Genomic DNA, 21,783 nt, shown 5'->3' with positions numbered 1-21,783 from the left:
ATGAAGAATTTGCCAGCAGTAGAAGATTTGAACAGTCTTATGATCCTAATTTTATGTTTCTATCTTCTACCCCAACTGCATCTCAGCAGCACGGGTAGTCTTTGGTTTTGCTAACATTTTGGTAGTAATATTTAAAAAAAAAAAAGTTTTAGTGCTGAGGAAAGTTATATTCCAAATAGTACTTTTCAAGGTTATTTCCTTAATCTAATTGCCATTTCTTTCTTTGATTTGCCAGAAGATAAGAAAGGTAGTAGATATAACTGGTTATCTTTTCATAAGGCTTTTGTGATATTCCTGTCATGGGAGTGGCCTGTCTGTCTTCTCCTCTAGCATTGGCTGCTAACCAAAAAGTTGATGGTTCAAACCCACCAGCTGCTCCCCAGGAGCGAGATGTGGCAGTCTGCTTCCATAAAGATTTACAGCCTTGGAAGCCCTATGGGGCAGTTCTACCCTGTCCTATAGGGTCGATATGAGTCGGAGTCGACTTGACGGGAACAAGTTTACGACCACATGCACACTTTTTTCTCTAGGCCTTTGCATATGCTGCTCCCTCCCCTGAGACCATTTTTGGGTACCCTTCTTCTCTTCACCATGGCTACTAATCATCCTGTTCTCAGTTTAGATGTCACCACTTTGGGGAATCTGTCACCCAGGTGAAGTTAGAAGCCTTTTCTTAGCCCTGTATGTGGCCCTTATCTCTTTACTTTGCCACAACTTGACTGTAAGAGTAGGATAGAGCCGAGGCCACTTTTATCCTGGTTCCCCAACCTCTAGAATATGCCCAACACAGAGAAGGTGTCCAATAATTATTTGTTGAATGAAACTACAAAAACCCTAGTGATACAAAATTGTACTTTAAACATAAAAATGTTTAGATTTGGTGATGATATATTATTAGAATTTATATGTTTCTTAGATTTCCACTTTGTTTCTCTTATAGAAATATATATTCTTAAGAATACTGTGACACCAGAGAAAAATAGACTTGAATTACAATTGTTTTATGTGTTTTAAAGACTTATGAAACTTTTGTTATTTCATATGAACAGGTTCATGTAAATAAAACTTGAATTATTTAAGAAATTAAATAGCCAAAGAATTATATTTCAAATTAAACCCAAAATTTCAGGGGGTACATATATCCATCTGCTTAAGAGAATTTAAGCTCATTGTTCTATTTTTATTCATTTCCTTTAAAAAAAAGACTTCTTCAAAATACAGAGTTTTATTTTTAATCCTAATATATGGACTATGTAGGGCTAGATATCTAGACGAGAGCATCATTCTTGTCACTACTTCTCGAACTGCCCTTATATGTTCAGAGAACAGAATGCATAATCATCTTTTCCTCTTTTGACCGATGAAACAGATGTTAACTCAAGCCTGAGCACAAAAATGGCTATTTGTTATTCTCTTAATCCCTCTTAATTTCAGAACATAGTCCACAGTTCCCAGTAGTTTGTAAAGTAGCTTCCCAAAGTGTGTAAATCACCCACTGATTTCTGTGGAGAAATAATCTTTAATTCCAATCTTATAAAGGGAGATTAGACTCACAAAGTGCTTATTCATCCTTAGAAGAACTGAACTACAATATAGTTTCATGAGTTCTAGAATCAAAGTGTTTGAGTTCAAATCCTGACCTCAAAAGTTACTGTTTGACCTTGGGCAAATGGGTTAACCTGTGTGTACTACCTAGGTTTGTTTATCTGTGCATGCGGATGATAATCGCACCTGTTTATGGACTTGTTTTCAAAATTATGAAACACTTAAAAACTGCATAGAACAGCATCTGGCATGTGTGCTCAGTAACTATCACCTCTTCTTGTTGTTGTTAGCAACCCTATAGGACAGAGTAGAACTGCCCCCTAGGGTTTCCAGGGACTGGCTGGTGAATTCCAATGCTGACCTTTTGATTAGCAGATGAGCTCTTAACCTCTTAACCAAAGGCTCCATATTAATCAGTTCTAGAAGCAAGGAACCATTTATTCCTTAATTCTAAAGTTTAATTGAGCTCCTACTATGTCCCAGGCGTTTTACTAGGTACAGGGAATATAAAATGGAGTGAAAATTAGTAGGTCCTTGCCCTCGTAAAGCTTACCGTCTCGTAAAGGAGACAGACATTAGTGAAAGAAGCACAAGTAAATGTTAAACTGCAGCTGTGGTGAGTGCTGCAAAGAAGATCCGTGATGCCACAGGGTGTCCTTTAAGGAGGAATGGGTACTGGCAGGAAGCCTTCCTTGGTGGCTGATGGGAACTGAGATGTGCAGATGGGAGAGAAAGTAGCCCAATCAAGGACAAGGACCAAGGGTACCGCAGGTGGAGCATGGAGAAAAAAAAAAAAACCCTTGCCATCCAGTCAATTCCAACTCATAGCAACCCTACAGGATGGAGTTAAACTGCCCCATAAGGTTTTGAAGGAGCAGCTGGTGGATTTGAACTGCCGACCTTTTGATTAACCACCCAGCTCTTAACCACTGTGCCACTTGGGCTCCATGGAGCATGGAGCAAGTGGAAAACTGTGAGAGATGGAGGTGAAGAGACAGGCAGGAGCAGATCATGCAGGGTGTTGTAGGCCAGGATTAGAATACTAATCTTTAAAGACTAGTGGGAAATCATTGCCGTACGGAGACTAGGTTAGAGCCTCCCAAAGTACAAGAGGGAAGAGAAAAATGAATGTTTCTTAAAAAAAAATTTTAGATGGAGCCAAATTTTGTAAACAGAATGTTTGCCATTGCACCCTTCTGACTGCCTTGCTATTCCTTCTCCTACCCCAGTCATTCCATCTACAGCCCGGAGCCCTCAATCTAGATAGCCCCGCCTTACCTATAAAAGTGCCTCCTGCTGCTTCTAACCAAAGTCTCATTTGGATAGAACCTTTAGATTCGTAAAAGTATTTGGAAGAAGGTACACTAATGGCATTTAGACTAAGATATGAACGGCTTATCTGAAGAACAGTGCTCTCAAACTTTAAAAATTTTGGACCCCTTTATATTCCTATAAATTGTTGAAGACTACAGAGAGCTTTCATTTATGTGTTTATCTGTATTTACCATATTCGAAATTAAAACTGATAGCATTGTTATGTGTTAATGCATTAAAAATAACGGTAATAAACCCCATTACCTGTGAATGTACATATTTTTATGAAAAATAACTATAATTTCAAAAAAGTAGTGAGAAGAGTGCCATTATTGTGCATTTTGCGAATCTCCTTAATGTCTGGCTTTATACAAGGCAGCTGGGGTCTCCGACCTGCTTCTGCTTTCAGCCTGTTTCGGTATCACAGTTCATGTAGCCTTGGAGAACTCCGCTGTACAATTGTGGGAGAAAGAAAGTGAAAAGGGCAGATAAGATCTTAGTAGTATTGTGAAAAAGTAGCTTTTGTCATACTGACCCCTAAAAGGGTCTTGGGGACCCCAGGATCCCCAGACTGCACTGTGAGAACTGCCGTTCTTGAAGAAAGCATGCAGTTTTAAAATTATGATGCGTTTTAAGCCAAAAGAATCTTATCCAAGATGGCATCTTAGGCCGTCTCAAAAATAAACAGAAAGACTTCAGGCTTTTCACCACTTCTTCCCAGCGTTTGCTTTTGAACCCATAAATTCTCTGAAAATTCCAAGTGATTTTTAGTATCGGTAGAAGTTCTTGTGAGTGCTTGGGCAATATTTGAAATTCCTGAAATTTTTTACCTTGGTTGCTAGTGTAAGGCTTTTTCACCATTCAAAGTAAATTGTGATTTGCTTATCTGTTCCTGTGAGAATCAGGTCACTTAGTTTTCTATGACACAGCTTCGCCGAGCCGTGCAGGTTTCCTTGTGTTAGTCTTTCAGGAAGCGCTGATTTGTGAAGTGTAACTGAAGTAACGAGAGGATTGTTAATCTCTGCTCTCCAGTTCAGAAATGACATGACTTTGTATTATCATGTGGCACATAAGCTATCTCTGAAGGGAGCTAAAAATGTTTGCAGTGGTGCATCATTTTAAAATGGGTTTGGCTTCTCTCAGTGGCAAACTTAAAGAATGGCATTCTTTTAAAGAGCTTGTTGCATTCGTTAAAAATTCATTTTAATCACACCTTCGACCTATAATATTAAATTGCACTATCACTACTGTTAGGAATAAGTTCTGTTCTTTTTCTATTTATATTAATCATGTATTTCTATTTGTCCAATAGTAAGTACTTATTTTTTGCCTCCCCACAATCATAAAAGTACCTGCAGACAGAGAGAAACCATGAAAGAAGGCTGCCGATCTGTCTGCACTTCTCCTTGGGCCAGTAGCTCATCAGGGGTGATTAATACTGTTGAGCACTATAGTTTCTCTCTTGAGTTATTAGTAATGTCTGTTCTTTAAAGAGGGACATACATAAGTGATTAAAACAAATAAAAAACCCAGGACAGTTGAAAAATCATTTGTACTTATTAGTTTGAATTGAAATTCTTGGATTTTCTATTAAGATATGTTGCTCGTGGATAAATGGTTGGGGTTATGTTGATCAGAGGTTGCAAATGAGTGGCTCACTGGCCAAATATAGGCCACAGATTCTCGAGTGTGTGTGTGCGCGCGCGCGCACGCACGTGCATGTGTGTGTTGGTTTTGTTTTTCATCTGAATTTGAATGCATATACTCCCATGTTTGCTAGGTCCCTCCCACTCCCTATTATTTTACACGTGGCTCCAGCCATACACTTACCATGTGGTCTGGCCACTGTCAGCATTTGAATTAGCAGCCCTACAACAAGCAGTCACATCTAGGGGGGATAGAAAAATAGAAGCCAAGAAGATTGCAATACATACTGTGACATAAGAAATATAATTTCCCCTAATAGAAAAAAAAAATTTACAAGAATTAGTAATTACTGATATTTTTTGTTATACTTGGACATAAAAATAACTTTAATCGCAAGTGGGAAACAATGATTGAGAAACATGCCTCAAAGATGACGTTTATTTTATAAAGATGTTTTTAATAGCTTAACAAAGGAGTTTAAACCAAAAAAAAAAACCAAACCCACTGCCGTCAAGTCGATTCCGACTCATAGCGACCCTATAGAGTTTACGCTATGTAATTGTGAGAGGGGGTGAAGTCTTCCTGAAAGACATCATCTGTCAAAACTTTGTTTTTGCATCATGCGACTTTTATTATTTATGTGGCATTGGTTTATCTAGAAAAAATATTCTCTCTGTGCATTTAAATATGTAGAATCACACAACTTCTCAGCATTGGTTTATCTGGAAGGTCCCACAGCACCACCTAGCGCCCGATATTTATTTTGCATAATATTTTTATAGCTTTAAAAATTCTGATGATCACATTTTAATTCCAAATACAGAACTAAAATAAAAACATGGTGTAAACAGTGTTAGAAATAGAATGACATAAAGTAATTCTTACATGTTTAGTTGAAAAATTTAGGTGGAACTCTAAAAAATGGTGATTGTGTAACCCAAAATATTGTGTAACAGTAATTGTAAAAATTAGTAATTCACTTTCAAAGGTGCACTTTAAAAGATTGTTACATTGTATGTTATCTAACAGAGTTGTAGTAAGATTTTTTATCCAGAGAATCTGCTTATTCCTTTTATTTTATTTATTTATGCTTTTGCTGCTCTATAATAACTTAAAGGTAATTTTTCCAGGGTTCTTTTTTTTTTTTTAAAGCCCAGAGCTCTGGTAGTACAGTAGTTAAGAGCTCAGTTGTTAACCAAAAGGTGGGCAGTTCGAATCTACCAGCTGCTCCTTGGAAACCCTGTGGGGCAGGTCTGCTCTGTCCTGTAGGGTTGCTGTAAGTCGAAATTGACTCGATGGCAGCGGGTTTGGTTTTGTGTTTTTTTAAAGCCTATGCGTTTGCAGTCTTCATAGATTTGACTAATTAACAGCATATGTCACAGCTCTTACCTGTTTCACACAAAATTGTGTAACTCCTTTTAAAACTACAGTTGTAAAATATTGAGAGATGGACTGTTATAAAATACTTCTACGTTAAAAAATGAGTTAAAGAATAAGGTGGACCTGTGTATTTTATGGAACGAGTTCTAGGAAATATAGTGAAATGAGGAAAAATAAAGCTATGTAGAATAATGTGATTGTCTTAAGAAAACTGTATACATTTGAATAATTTAAGAAGGTTAAATGGTGGTGTGGTGGTTAAGCACTCAGCTGCTAACAAAAAGGTCATTGGTTTGAACCCACCAGCCACTCCTTGGGAGAAAGATGAGGCAGTCTGCTTCCAAGATTTATAGCCTTGGAAACCATGTGGGGCAGTTCTACTCTGTCCTATAGGGTCATTATGAGTGGGAATCAACTCAATGGCAACAGGCTTGGTGGTTTTAGATGGAAGGATGGATGGATTGATAGATGCTAGTGTATTATTTTCTGGAAGGACTCACAAGAAACTTAATGTTGGATATTTCTGGGGAATATTTCATTTTGTACTTGTCTATATAATTAAAATTTTCTAATCAGATTTATGTATTGCTTTATTTTAGAACAAGGATTATTTGGGCATTAAGATTATGAACCATTTTATTTTTCCTTGTAATATTTCTCTGTATTAAAAATAATCCCTAATTTTTTTAATTAAAAAAACAAAACAAAACTGGCATTGTGAGACAAAGTAGGCATCCATCTTATAAAAAACAGTTGCCTTCAAGTCGATTCAAACTCATGGCAACCGCACAGTGTCGGAGTAGAACTGTGCTCCACAAGGTTTTCAGGGGCTGGTTTTTTGTAAATAGATTGGCAGGCCTTTCTTCTGAGGCGTCTCTGGGTAGACTCAAACTCCCAGCCTTTCATTTAGCAGCCAATGGCATTATGATAGATTATTTTTTTGTTATGGGGAATGTAAGCTCCAAGGAGGGAAATAATTTTGTTAGTTCTATCACACTGATCCTGGACTTGTAGAATTGTATCTGGCGCATAGTAAGTGCTCATTGAATAAATGTTGAATGAACGAATATGAACATATCACATCGTGTCCAGATTTGTGTAGTAATGAAATGTATTATAGTAGAATTTTACACTATTTGCATATATATAAATATATATGTACGGTTACTTTCTTATGTCTAATGTAATTTAAAACATGAACACTGATAAGAATTTTTTCAGAGTTTGTATAACAAAGATGTTCATTTATACTTTCAAATATTTGTGCTGTGTTCTTTTCTTCCTTCCTTTTTTCTTTTTTGCCTTTTCTTACTAGAAGACTTTATGCATCACACTATCTATACCTGGAACTCAGTCATAATGAAATTCAATCAAAGTGACTACTAAAGAACAGTAGTACTCTGATCACTTGCCTTTCTACTGATAATTCTACCATAGTGACCTAAATGAAAGCCACTTCTAAAGTTCCTGCAATTACACTCCTGTTAATCATAAAGTGTTAATTACTCATTACTAAATATACTCAATCCCTAATTACTTATTTAAAATTTCATGACATTTTATAGTTAGCTGTCAGTGACAATCCATTCACAGGCATAAACGGTATTGTTTTGTTTTAAACATACAGTGGTTCTTAGTAGCGGGCTGGTATGCATAGATTTTTTTTTTTTTAAAACTGTCAAAGTGTGTAGAAGTTGCCCTCTACTGGGGAACTGGAAAAATTATGGTGACATAGAGTTTCCATTTCCTTAAAGACTCTCAGTTAAATTCGTTGATGTGATTTGCCAGACAATCACTTCTCATACCCTGGCACTTTCAAATTCCAAATATATTGAAGTGCTTAGCAGAGTGCATTTAAAAGTAAATATCTGATGTGACTAGGTATACACACACACACACACACACAGCCATTCCTGTGTGAAAATATTGGCTGTCCCTTTTTAAGAAATTACTTAGCGACAACACCCAGTAGTTTAGGTCTAGAAATAATTGTGTAGGGATGAGTACTGAAACACTAAAGGGAATTAGTGTATATAGTTATACAACCAAAAATGAGTCAGGACTTTTTAGGAATTCACCACAAGAATTTTGGGTGTCAAAATCTAAGCACTCTACAAAAAAAATTTTTTTTTTGGCTAGCTCCTTTGCATCTTCCTGGGTCATAAGATGAAATTTGATTATGGGTAAGTGATTTGCTTGCTGTCTTAATTATTGAACTTTTGTATTAAAAAACACATGATTATAAAAGAGCAACACGCATTCACCAACATTCTTCTCCCCTCCTGGTTGCTTTTTCTCCTGTCTCTGGGAGTTCTGTCAGGCTTTGGGTAGGACTGCCCTAGGGAGGACCATCTTTAGGTTGTTCAGACCCCAAGGCATATCACGTTGTATGTTTCTCTTCTACTCACTGATATTAAAAAAAACATCTTATTAAGGCAAAACCTGTTTTAAAATTTGACATCGATAGGCAAGGGGTAGGGAGGGAAAGCAAAAAGAGAGTCCCGAAAGTCAGTGTGAATATGGGAATCCTTGTGCCCCTTTGCCCTGGTGATGGTGGGAGGATTTGTGCACTGATGATATTCACATAAGGTACAAATTTTTTTTAGGACCAGTAGTTAATCCACCTCCCCCTGACTGATTTTTCCTTGAGTCACAAAGTTCAGTTTTCTAAGCTGTAAGAATGGTTCTGGCTCAGGAATATTATTAAAAAACAGGGCAAATCAGACCATGAATATATGAGACAAGGCAAGGGCAATGCAGCTGTCTCCATTCATTTTGTCCATCTTTGCACTCAGTATCGACCGTCACAGCTAGCTCTAACGGCAGCGTGTGCTGTCATTTGGACACATCCAGAAGGAACGGATGAGCTGTGCCAAGCCTGTTCATTTCACTGTATAGGCATGGTCAGGATTTCTGTTTGTTTGCCTGTGTTAAAGTTCCAGACACTAGTTTTAATTAAACCATTATTTGGAATGTCCTATTTAAAAGAAAATAAGTTCACAGTTATTCTAGAAATTTATTTTGACATCAGAGACCTACATTAAATGCTCCTTCACCAAATCACCTTTCATCACCTCCCTCCTCTATCCTGGTTAGCCCTCATCCTCTTCTCCATCTCCCACGTCTCTGCATTGCTTTTGCCCTCCCTAAAAATGTTCTCACGTAGCCTTGTTGTCAATTCATGGCCGATTTTGGGGGGAGAAGGGAACCCATTTCAAGACTGGATTTCCTTAAAAAATTTCTTCTCTAGTCTGTTCTGATTTCATTATCTAAGTGGTTTTTGCCTTATGTGTATGATAAATAATATAGCGCTGAATAATGGCTTTAGCTCTCTCATATGTGAGTTTTGCTTTTACTCAACTAGTTTGTAGGAGTCAGGGAGGTATTGTCAATAAAGAACTGAGCAGAGAATTTGAGACACTTAGTTGCTATTCCTAGTGTTTCCATAACACTAATGGGTGAGAAACAATGCCTACTTGAACTTCAATTTGGCAATCCATAAAGTGCCGCAGCAAGTTATCTCTAGTGTCCTTTTCAGCTAGAATTCTCTGATTTCTGTAAATGTTCAAAGAACTCTTCACCACTGTAATATAAATGCATAACGGTAGAGACTTCTGGATTCTGGATCTCGATAGACTGCATGGCTTTGCTTCCCATTTGCCACTCGTTGTCTGATAATTTCATACAGTTCTTCTAATGTCTGTGTGCCTCTATTTGCTCCTCACGGGTTTGTTGTGAGGACTGAATGAATTAATACGGGCTAAGAGCTTTTTTTTAAGAGCTTTTAGAACAGTTTCAGACACACATGTAGGAGGCATTCAGTGATTGTCAGCTAGTCTCATTATTATTACAAACTTAGGCATTTTATAGCATTTCAGAAAGTGTGTATTTCTCATCAAATGGATATGCTTCTCCCTGAGAAAAGCATTTATGAACACCCATTCACTCATTCATTGATTCACATAACAAAAATTTGTGCCAGAGTCCTGGGTGGCGCAAACAGTTAAGCACTCGACTACTCACCAGAAGGTTAGAGGTTCAAATCCACCGAGAGGCACCTCAGAAGACAGCCTGGCAATGTGCTTCCGAAAGGTCACAGCCTTGAAAACCCTATGCAGCAGTTCTGTTCTGCACACATGGGGTCGCCATGAGTCAGAATTAACTCTATAGCAACTAACAACAACAATTACATGCCGGGCACTGTTAGCGGAGACACATTAACTCTTTTAAGCCAGTCAGTGAAAAATGCCCAGTGTTACCCCAGTGACCTAGAAGAGGCAACTTGGTGCGTTATTTTCTTATATTCTTACACCGCTGATAGGTTATGAATGTAATTTTTGACCCTCTTTCGTTTTGAGTGTCTATTTTATATCTTTTTTCTATAACCCATTTCCTAATTTTTTTTTCTTTTAAATTTCCAACTTGCTCTTTTTTTTAACAACTTTACTTTCCTTGGATGATCTCCAGACCTCTCAACTTTTGTCGTTATTCCTCTTACTGGGTTCTTCCTCCTGGTACTTCCCGTAGTTTCCCTGGTCTCTCTAAGCCTTGTTTCTCACCAGTGAAATTAGGGTAATTAACTTACTTATTGGAACTTTAAAATAGGTAATGTTTATAAATCACTTAACACAATTCCTAGTAAACAGTATGACTACAATAAATGTTGGCTGCCATTATAGTAGTTGTAGAGCCCTGGTGGCACATGGTCAAGAGCTTGGCTGTTAACCAAGAGGTCGGTAATTCAAATTCACCAGCTGCATCTTGGGAACCCGATGGGGCAGTTCTACTCTGTCCTATAGAGTCATTATTTTGGTTTTTATTATGATAGTGGTATTTGGTATCAACTGAAACAAAGAATCCAAAAGTGCCTATGAATAGGGTTCAGGCCATAAAAACTTTTCTGACCATTGGTTCATGTAGGACCATCCTCTTGGCATTTTAGGATAGTTGTGCGTCTCGTGTGTGATGTGTGCAGTGTGACTAAGGATCCTTATTAGGCTGCCAAATGTATTCCCAGGGAAAGTAAAACCGCAGCACAGTAGATGAGGCTGTAAACCCACAGTGGAGGCCTGCAGGCTGGAATGAACGCTGGCAGATCGTTCTTCAGGTACAAAAGCCTGTGCATTTTGACTCAATTTTTTTTTACTTCTGTTTGTCCTATTATACACTCTACAGATAAGCATCTTTAAAAGCTTCTTTGGAAAATTATTTATTATATGTTAATACTATCAACTTAAAAGACATTTACATGAAAATTTTTGGAAAATATAGAATATTTCCACATCTACCCTGCTTTGGGCTTTAATCAAATTTCAAATTGTTTTCATCAGTAGTAACCTGGCCTAGAAAAAAACGAAGCTTAGCCAACATTTTCACTGACATTAATAGTTGATAGTTTCAGTACAGGCTTATGAGTTTACATGGCCTGAAAAGAAGATTCCTTTTTTCCGTTAAAAACTAAAAAGATAAATCACAAATCTAAACACTGTTTTTCAGCATTAGCGCAGATCTCACTCTGATAGTTCTCATTAACAGCGTGCATGTGACAGTGTTTATCTTTATCTCTGTATATTAGAACCCAGAACTCCACACCTTCTGCCTGCTGTTCAGTGTCCTGAATTTGTCCCTCTTCCCTTTGCTTCCATCACCTTGGCAAGGAGCACTATCTTCAGATTAGAAATGGTAAAGTCAATATTGGCAAAAAGGGAAGCAGGCCCAAGAAAAGCAGGCTCTCTTTGCTGGACCAGACAAATTACTTCACAGGGCCCTGAGAAAACTAACATCTGAGATTGCTGAATCGCTCTCTTTGACAAATCATAGAGAAAAAAGGAGTAGAATCAGCAGCTAGGGATGTGCAAATGTCATTGCAAATATCAAAAAGAGGAAGAAAGTGGATTTGATACAGTATTAGCTGGTAATTTTGACATGTGTCTAGAGAAAAATTGAAGAATGAGTAATTAAATAGTAGATTATAAGCAAGGGAACATTCTCTGATATTTAGAAACCAGCATGAAGTCAATAAAAACCAATTCATTAAAAGAGTTTGTTTTACTACTTAATTTCTTTTTTAAGTATAATTGCTATTCAAAGATATACTCTAGAGCAGGGGTGGACAAAGTAGAACCCTTGGGCCAAGTCTGACCTTGTCCATTTGTTTACCTATTGTCTTTGGCTGGAGCCCTGGTTGTACAGTGGTTTAGAGCTCAGCTGCTAACCAAAAGGTCAGCAGGTCAGATCCACCAGCTGCTCCTTGGAAACCCTATGGGGCAGTTCTACTCTGTCCTATAGGGAGGGTCGCTATGAGTCAAAATCTACTCGATGGAAACAAGTTTGGTTTTTTTTTGTTTTGTTTTTTTTTTTGGTGTCTTTGGCTGTTTTCCAGTTACAATGACAGAGTTGAATAGTTGCAACAAAGACTGTATAGAGACTGGCCCACAAAACCCAGCATATTTCTCTCTGACCCTTTACAGAAAGAGTTTACCTATCTCTGCTCTAGAAGCTAGACCAGTTCTTTTTTTTTTTTTTAATAATTTTTATTGTGCTTTAAGTGAAAGTTTACAAATCAAGTCAGTCTCTCACACAAAAATCCATATACACCTTGCTATACACTCCCAATTTTTTTTTTTATACACTCCCAATTACTCTCCCCCTAATGAGACAGCCTGCCATCTCCCTCTGCTCTCTCTTTTCGTGTCCTTTTTGCCAGCTTCTGACCCCCTCCACCTTCTCATCTCCCCTCCAGGCAGGAGATGCCAACCTAGTCTCAAGTGTCCACCTGATCCCAGAAGTTCACTCCTCACCAGCATCCCTCTCCAGCCCATTGTCCAGTCCAATCCATGTCTGAAGAGTTGCCTTCAGGAATGGTTCCTGTCCTGGGGCAACAGAAGGTCTGGGGGCCATGACCACCAGAGTCCTTCCAGTCTCAGTCAGACCATTAAGTCTGGTCTTATGAGAATTTGGGGTCTGCATCCCATCATAGAGCAGTTCTTTTTTAATGTTAATGTGCATACAAGCTATCAAGGTATCTTGTTACAATGCAGATCATGATTCAGTAGGCCTGGAGAGGGGTCTGAAATTCAACTATTTTTAACAAGCCCCCAGGTAATACCAATGCTACAGGTCCTCAGACCATGTTTTGAGTAGTAGGGATCCAGATTTCAGAAAGACATTTAGCTAATTCCTCCATTTATAAAAAGAGAGGGAGAGAATTATGGGTTACCTGTTTGCATGATAGTGTCCAATGGGTGTTAGAGGTGTCATCTTAGAGGGAAGTTTTTCTTCTTATTTCGAAATGAGTATCTGATCATCATTTTCTCATATGAAGACATTAATTCAGTGATATTTGAATGCAGCGGTAATGAATTTGCAAACTTATGTATTTAGATGACCAATGTCAGCTGGGTTGGTCTGCTGGCTATTTCCTTTTTTGAAAGACAATCCTATATGAGTCTCTAGGACACATTTCTGCATGTCTTGCGAGCAGAGGCATTGACTGTCCTTTGTTCTCAAGTGTCTTTTTGAGGATGTTTGTATAGCGAACAGCCTTGAAAGATAGAAATTATATGTTCCTCCAGAGCAAAGGGCAAGTTTGCTTACCTCTAAAGCTTTGGATGATATAGTTAATGTCTCCCTCTAGAGCAAAGGGCAGACTTGCTTCCTGCTCATTATAAAAAATTTGGGTTCCCTACGTAAGGATTCCTCTCCTATAATGCAGCCCAAGGCAAGTGCTAGCATCCATCTGATCCCCTCTGTGTCACCCCATGGATCTTGGGGGCAGGGGGAACTGTGGCTGACATCATGCTTAAGCTGCCTTGTGTGCCGTGAGTAATAGTCCTTTGACGGTCACCCAGGAGCCTAATGTCTTCTGTCAGCATCCATGATACTGTGGCAGACTAAATTGTTATCTTGCAAGTAGGGTAAAATCTCAGATGCTTCACAGTTTTGACACCATCTCCCAATAGTCACAACACAGGTTTCCAATCGCTGACTTTTCCCACTCTGTATCCACTTCCCCCTCTATTCAGTAAAATTTCTCACTTCTATTTAAAGGAGAAAACAGAGAAACTTAAGTGAAAATGTTTTCAACTTTGAGACATCAGGTAAACAGCCCATCTTCACCTGCACCCACTCTATCCTTTTCCCTCCTTTTACAGTGAAGAGGTATACCACCCCTAAAGTTAAACCCTCTGGCTGGGCTCTGGAAATCCTTCCCTTCTACCTCCTTAGGTGCAATCAATATAATCCTTTTTCAATCCTTCAGTCCCCTGCCCCTTTTTGACATTTTGCTATAAGATTTGAAAATACTCAAGTCTATCCCATCCAAAAGCATACAAACAAAAACAAAAACAAACTTCCTTAACCTCACATTCAGAGCCCTGGTGGTGCAGTGGTTAAGAGCTCAGGCTGCTAACCAAAAGTTCGGCAGTTCAAACGCACCAGCCGCTTCTTGGAAACCCTTTCGGGCAGTTCTACTCTGTTCTATAGGGTCACTATGAGTCGAAATCGACTTGACAGCAGTGGGTTTGTTTTTTTGTTTGTTTCTTTGTTTGTTTTAACCTCACGTTCATTCCTCTTAAGTTACTGCTCCTCCTCTCTACAGCTAAACTTAAGGGAATTGTCCAAATCTGTCTCTTTCCCCTCCTCTTTCTCAACTTCAATCCTTTATAATTTAACTTCCCACTAGTCACGCCATTGAAATTTTTTCTTCTAGGGCTCTTCTGAGCTTCAATTATACTCCTTAACTTGTTTTCTCTGTAGCAGTTCACCATCTTGACAAGGTCCCCCTTTTTAAAACATTCTTGTCCTTTGATTTATATGGCAGTATACTATTCTGGTTTTCCTCTTAGCTCTCTGGCTGCTCCTTTCCAGTTTCCTTTGTAGGTTTCTCTTCTTCACATGGATTCTGCCCTAGCAACCTTCCTTTCTCACTGGACACACTGCCTCTACCTCTCTTTTTTTTATTGTACATTATTTTATTTTTATTGTGCTTTAAGTGAAAGTTTACAATTCAAATCACTTTCTCATACAAAAACTTACACACACATTGTTATGTGACCCTAGTTGCTCTCCCTACAATGTGACAGCACACTCCTCCTCTCCACCCTGTATTTCCTGTGTCCATTCAACCAGTTCCTGTCCCTCTCTGCACTCTCGTCTTGCCTCTGGACTGGAGCTGCCCACTTAGCCTCACGTGTCTACTTCAGCTAAGAAGCACGTTCCTCACCAGTATCATTTTATGTCTTGTAGTCAGGTCTAATCTTTATCTGAAGAGTTGGCTTTGGGAATGGTCTTAGTTTTGGGCTAACAGAGAGTCCGGGGGCCATGTCCCCTGGGTCCTTCCATTCTCAATCAGACCATTAAGTCTGGTCTTTTTACTAGAATTTGAGTTCTGCACCGCACTTTTCTCCTGCTCCATCAGGGACTCTCTGTTATGTTCCCTGTCAGAGCAGTCATTGGTGGTAGCTGGGCACCATCTAGTTCTTCTGGTCTCAGGTTGATGGAGTATCTGGTTTTTGTGGCCCTTTTCTGTCTCTTGGGCTCATATTTTCTGTGTGTCTTTGGTGTTCTTCATTCTCCTTTGCCTCGGGTGAATTGAGACCGCTCGATGCATCTTAGGTGGCCGCTAGCTAGCTTTTAATCCATGTTACAAGATGTTTCAAGAATTCATTGTTCTTTATCGTTGCCTAGTATTCCATTGTGTGAACACACCATAATTTGTTTATCCATTCATCTGTTGATGGGCACCTAGGTTGTTTCCATCTTTTGCCATTATAAACAGTGCTACAGTGAACCTGGGTGTGCATATATCTATTCATGGACACACTCTGTCTTGATGATCTCATTTATTCCCATTGGCTTTAGCCACCAAATATATTCTGAGGACTCACTTACCTATATCTCCTCTCCAGGCTCTCTTCTCAGCTATAATTGAGTATATCCAACTATGTATAGTATCTGTGTTGTTGTTAGGTGCTGTTGTGGAGTGAATTATGTCCCCCCAAAAATGTGTGTATCAGTTTGGTTGGGCCATGATTCCTGGTATTGTGTGATTTTCCTATATATGCATGTTGTATATCCTGCCTCTGTGATGTTTATGAGGGAGGATGGGCAGCAGTTGTGTTAGGGAGGCAGGACTCAATCTACAAGATTGGATTGTGTCTTGAGGCAGACTCTTGAGATATAAAAGAGAGAAGTGAGCAGAGAGACAGGGGTCCTCATACCGCCAAGATAGCAGTGCCAGGGAGCAGAGCGTGTCCTTTGAACCCAGGGTCCCTACACAACAGAGAAGCTTCTAGTCTGGAGGAAGATTGATGAGACGGTCAACAGAGAGAGAAAGACTTCCTGTGGAGCTGACACACTGAATTTGGACTTTTAGCCTACTTTATTGTGAGGAAATAAATTTATGTTTCTTAAAGCCATCCACTTGTGGTATTTTTGTTTTAGCAGTGCCAGATGGCTAAGATAGACAACACTGAGTCTCCAGTATGGCACCATCCCTTGAGAGGATCAGCCAGCAACCTAGTGGCAAGTTGATTACATTGGACCACTTCCACCATGGAAAGGGCAGCGTTTTGTCCTTACTGGAATAGACACTTACTCTGGATATAGATTTGCCTTCCCTGCATGCCATACATCTACCAAAGGTACCATCCATGGACTTACAGAATGCCTTATCCACCATCATGATATCCCACACAGCATTGCCTCTGATCAAGGGACTCACTTCACAGCAAATAAGTGTAGCAGTGGGCCCATGCTCATAGAATTTACTAGTCTTACCATGTTTCCCATCATGCTGAAGCAGCTGGCTTGACAGAATGATGGAATGGCCTCCTAAAGACACAATTACGGCACCAGCTAGGTGGCAGTACCTTGCAGTGCGGGGGCAGTGTTCTCCAGGAGATTGTATATGCTCTAAACCAGCATCCAATATATGGTGCTGTTTCTCCCATACCCAGGATTCATGGGTCCAGAAATCAAGGGGTAGAAATGGATGTGGTACCACTCACTATTACCGCTAGTGACCTACTCGCAAGATTTTTGCTTTCTGTCCCCGTGACTTTATGCTCTACAGGTCTGGAGGTCTTAGTTCCAAAGGGAAGAATGCTGCCACTTAGAGACACATCACTGATTCCATTGAACTAGAAGCTAAGAATGTCACCTGGCCACTTTGGGCTCCTTATGCCTCTGGATCAACAGGCGAAGAAAGAAGTTACAGTACTGGCTGGTGTCACTGACCTTGATTACCAAGAGAAAATTGGATTGATATTACATAATGTAGGTAAAGAAGAGTATATCTGGAATGCAGGAGATCTCTTAAGGCGTCTCTTAGTACTACCATGTCCTGTGAGTAAAGTCAATGGAAAACTACAGCAACCCAATTCCGACATGACTAATAGCCCAGACCCTTCAGGAATGAAGGTTTGGGTCAACCACCTCCCGCCCCCCACCGGCCCAGCCCAGGCAAAGAACTACCACCAGCTGAGGTGCTTGCTGAGGGCAAAGGGAATATGGAATGGGTGGTGGGAGAAGGTAGTTCTACATACCAGTTATGGCCACGTGACCAGTTGCAGAAATGAGGACTGTAACTCTTTTGAGTATTTCCGTTTTGTATGTGTGCATCAGATATTTTTGTTTTCTTATAAAATATAAGATGTAAATGGGGCTAGTGTATTTTCAGTTGTACATGTGTTAGTTGTATCATGTTAGGCACAAGTATGACTTTGTCTTTATTCAGAGATTATGTATGGTCGGGGAGATGTGTACAGGTGCCAGGTTGACAGGGGGTACACTGTGATGGTTAAGATTGTGTGTCAACTTGGCTGGGCCATGAGTCTCACTGTTTTGGCACTTGTATAATGTTGTGATCACTTCACTGTTGAAATTTGATGTGTAGTCACCCCCATGATGGAATCTGCTGAGTGGCACCAGTGGGGGCAGGACCTGTGGTGGCCCTCCGCCCCCTCAGCCTTCATCTCTTGACTGCCTGCCACCTACTTCCTTCCTGCTTGCTTTGCCAAGGCTTTTGACTTGTTCTGGATTCAGCAGCTATCTCTGGTCATCTGACCTTCAGTTCTTGGAACTTGAGCTAGCAGATTACCTGTCGATCTCGGGATTTTTCAGTCTTCACAGCCTGCAAGCAAGAGTCCTGCTTCTCGACCTGCCAGTCTTGGGTTCACCAACCCCTGCAGCTAGGTGAACCAGGAGAAACCTTGCAGTCTTGCCTGCCAGTCTTGGAATTCATCGACCTTCACAGCCCGTGAGTGGGAGCCCTGATCACTGATCTGCTGATCTTGGGCTCACCAGCTCCTGTGGCTGTACAAATTAGGAGAGGCCTCTATCCTGATCCACAAACTTGGGACAATCCAGTCTCTGCAATTGTGTGAGCTGTTTCCTTGATATAAATGTCTCTCTATATGTATTTATATGCTTTACTGGTTTTGCTTCTTTAGAGAACCCAGCCTAAGACAGGAGCTGTCGAGTCTGTTCCGACTCATAGAAACCCTATGCACAAGAGAACAAAACACTGCCCGGTCCTGAGCCGTGCTCACAATTGTTGTTATGCTTGAGTCCCTTGTTGGCAGCCACTGTATCAATCCATTTCATTGAGGGTCTTCCTCTTTTTCACTGAGCCTCTACTTTACCAAGCATGATGTCCTTCACCAGGGACCGGCCCCTCCTGATAACATGTCCAAAGTACATGAGATGAAGTCTCTCCATCCTTGCTTCTAATGAGCATTATGGCTGTACTTCTTGCAAGACAGATTTGTTCCTTCTTCTAGAGGTCCGTGGTATATTCACTGTTGTTCATCAGCACCATAACTCAAATTCTTTGGTCTTTATAATGTCATAATATCTTTAGTACTGTCATTAATATCTCTAATTGGAGGCCTTGCAAACACCTCAAACTCATCATCTTCTCCAAGAAAAATTAATCTGTTGCTTCCCTATTCTCCCCTGTCTCAATAATTGGCTCAAGAATGTACCAATTTGATCAAGAGACACTTAATTCCAAAAACTAAGAAACTGCCCTTCCTTCCTTCCTTTTCATCACCTTTCGTATTTATTTAATCAACCAGTCTGCCTCTCAGATAATTCTTGAATCTGTTATGTCTGTCTTGATCACTGAAGTTCCATCATCTTAGCCCAAATGAACTCCTGCCTGAATTTCTGCACAACCTCTTAATTAGTCTTCCTCCCTTTAATCTTCCTCCCCTTTAATCTATTCTTTAAGCTGTACCCAGAGTGATTTTTACCCTAAACACAATTATCATTATGCCGTTGCCACAAGGCCCCTCCCCTACATCCGTGCCTGCATTTATCCCTTCAGTGGCTTTCCCTTGCTTTGAAATGAAGCCCAAACTCCTTAACATGGATTAGTAGGCCTTCTAGTTTGGCTTCTAGCTTCATCTCACAACTTTGCCTCACACTCCCCTCTCCACTTCCGGTGTTTTTGTATTCTCTCTTTCCTCCAAAGGCTTTATGCAATCTCTTCTCTTTGCCTAAGTTTTCTCTCTGTCCTCTTCCTCTCTTCTATCTCTCCCTTGCCTAGCTAACTCCTACTTTCCTTTCCATTTTCATCCTAATTATCCCCCTCCTCCAATTAAACACTCTCATAGCATGCTGGGATTTTCATCTCTAAATACTCATTGTCTAATTGTCATTACTTGTCTGTCTCCTGTAAAAAAAACTTCGAGGGCACCAAGTATGTGTGCTCCATTCATCACCATTCCTCACTAACAAGGCCTGGTGTAGTAGTGACTAAATAGATATCTGTTGAATGTATCAGTGACAGATCGAGATCTAAAAAGATAATAGGTCATTCTAGTAACAATTTAATATGAATATATATAAAGTCCTCAATTTTGGTCTGAGGAAATGATCATCTTTTGAGAATAAGATGATAGAGATTTTTTTTCATAGAAGTGTTGAAGTTAGAAAAATACAAAATAGAGCTGCTTTCTATAAGGGGACCCCCTTATGGACATGGACCATTGTATTCACCTTTTTCCACCAGCACCAATCATATCTGACACATAGACGGCACTCAATAACTGTTTGTTTGATTAAATGTAATGTCATTGAGACAAGCCAGCTGCCACTCATGTAAAAACCTCACAGGGCAACATTGCCTTAATGGAGTCACCTCAATCCTGGAATAGTTCCTTAGCTTTGCAGATCCAGAAACTCATTTTTATTAGCACATCCCAGTGTGGTCGTGTTCCAGGGGGCTGATGACAGGCAGTCAGTGTGTTTTCTTCCTGTAGAAAAACTACTTGGAAAACAAAATTGTTACTAAAAGTATTTTTGGTAAGCATGGACTCAGACTAGGGAGAATTAACTAGATGGTTTCGGTAGCTAGTGTTATCCAGCTCAAATAATTTGATGCAGCCATCTACACTATAGTGTACAGTGCCTGATAAAGAAACCAGATTGGTCATGTTAGCTGTTAGCACACCCTCTTCCCTTGACAGAGCTGTGAACATGCTGTTAAAGTTTAAGTTTGGGAGTGTTTAGGTGTTCACTCTGTAAAGGTCCAGTTTTAAAGACAAAACTATAGGCAGAGAAGGGAGTAGAGACCGTCATCTGCCAACCAACCACCACTTTCCAATCTTCCCTTCCCTAGGCTCCAAATGCCTCTTTCTTTTGTCTATACAGTTTACTTAACTGTATATATTTTGATATCCATGCTTCCAGGATCATATTCTCTGGAGACCATAAACCTTGAACATTTTGTTTAAATTTAGTTGTCTCCAAAATCCCCCATGGATCTCCTTATACTTTATTGTATAAGATGTACTGGTTGATCTCACTTATCACGTTTCGGTGCAATACAATTTCATTCTTGAAGAGTAAACTTTTCTCTACGTTTTAAAGATATCACTATATACTGACCACAGGACAAAATATGAAGTCAGCCTGTAGCTTTTAGTTGACATTAATCTTATTTTTTAAAATGAACTTCTCTTTATTGTTTAAGTATAAGGTACAGAGTAAATGACTTGTCAAAGTACAGTTTTCAAAAGGTTAAAAACAAGACTTTCTCAGAAATGTAGAATGAACACGTCCAACATTTATTTAACTGAATAATGCGGAAACGAGCAGAATGATAAAGTGGGTTCCAAAGAGATTAGAGAAATGGGGATTATATAGTCCATCACAATGGCATTCTTAAACAGTCCCTGGGTGGTGAAAATGGTCAAGCATTTGACTAGTAGCTGAAAAGTTGGCAGTTTGAACTCACCCAGAGGCACCTTGGAAGACAGGCCTGGAAATCTGCTTCTGAAAGGTCACAGCCTTGAAGACCCTATGGAGAAGCTTTACTGTGCACACATGGGGTCTCCACGAGTTGGAATTGACTCAACAGCAACTAACAACAATAGCGACAAACTAGAGGCAAAACTAGTTAAATTGCTCCAAGGGGAAAACTGGGCTGCAATGGGAGTGGACTGGGATGAGCATAAGAAAAAGCTTTCACTTTGTGGAGAGCTTCAGCCAGAGGCTTTGTTTACCTTGAGATGCAGAGAGTTTTCTGTCAGGAAAGTCCTCTGACAAAGGCACAGCTGTCATTGATGAGAATGTCGAGGAGACAAAAAGCACCATTTCTAAGACTTGTGTTCAGTACCCTGGAGACAAAAACCTAAGTCACTTTTACTATCTGTGTGAGCATGGTAGTTGTTGCAGTAAACTCTTTGATAACAATTTCTATTAAAAACAGATCCTAAGTTCACTTTAGTTTTCCTTTTTTCAAGTATAACTGCTGAAAGAAATTTGTTGTTTTTGTTTTCTTTTGGCTCTCTGTGTTTTAATGTAACTAAATTTCAGTGTCTCAGAGTTGACACTTTTTTTCCCTTTCCAGTAAAATCATTGAAATGCATTTACCCAGTCATTCACATC

At 39.7% G+C, this 21,783-nt stretch overlaps 1 protein-coding gene across 3 annotated transcripts in view; it reads left to right on the top strand.

Annotated features, from left to right (window-relative positions):
- SLC10A7 (solute carrier family 10 member 7) overlaps positions 1-21,783 on the top strand; it is a 300,023-nt gene that overhangs the window by 197,537 nt on the left and 80,703 nt on the right. The gene's annotated exons all lie outside the window — the stretch shown is intronic.

This window comes from Loxodonta africana, chromosome 13 (genome assembly GCF_030014295.1).
Source record: "Loxodonta africana isolate mLoxAfr1 chromosome 13, mLoxAfr1.hap2, whole genome shotgun sequence".
Lineage (NCBI taxonomy): Eukaryota > Metazoa > Chordata > Mammalia > Proboscidea > Elephantidae > Loxodonta > Loxodonta africana.
The sequence above is the reverse complement of the archived record's forward strand: the minus strand, read 5'-3'. Positions and strand labels throughout refer to the sequence as shown.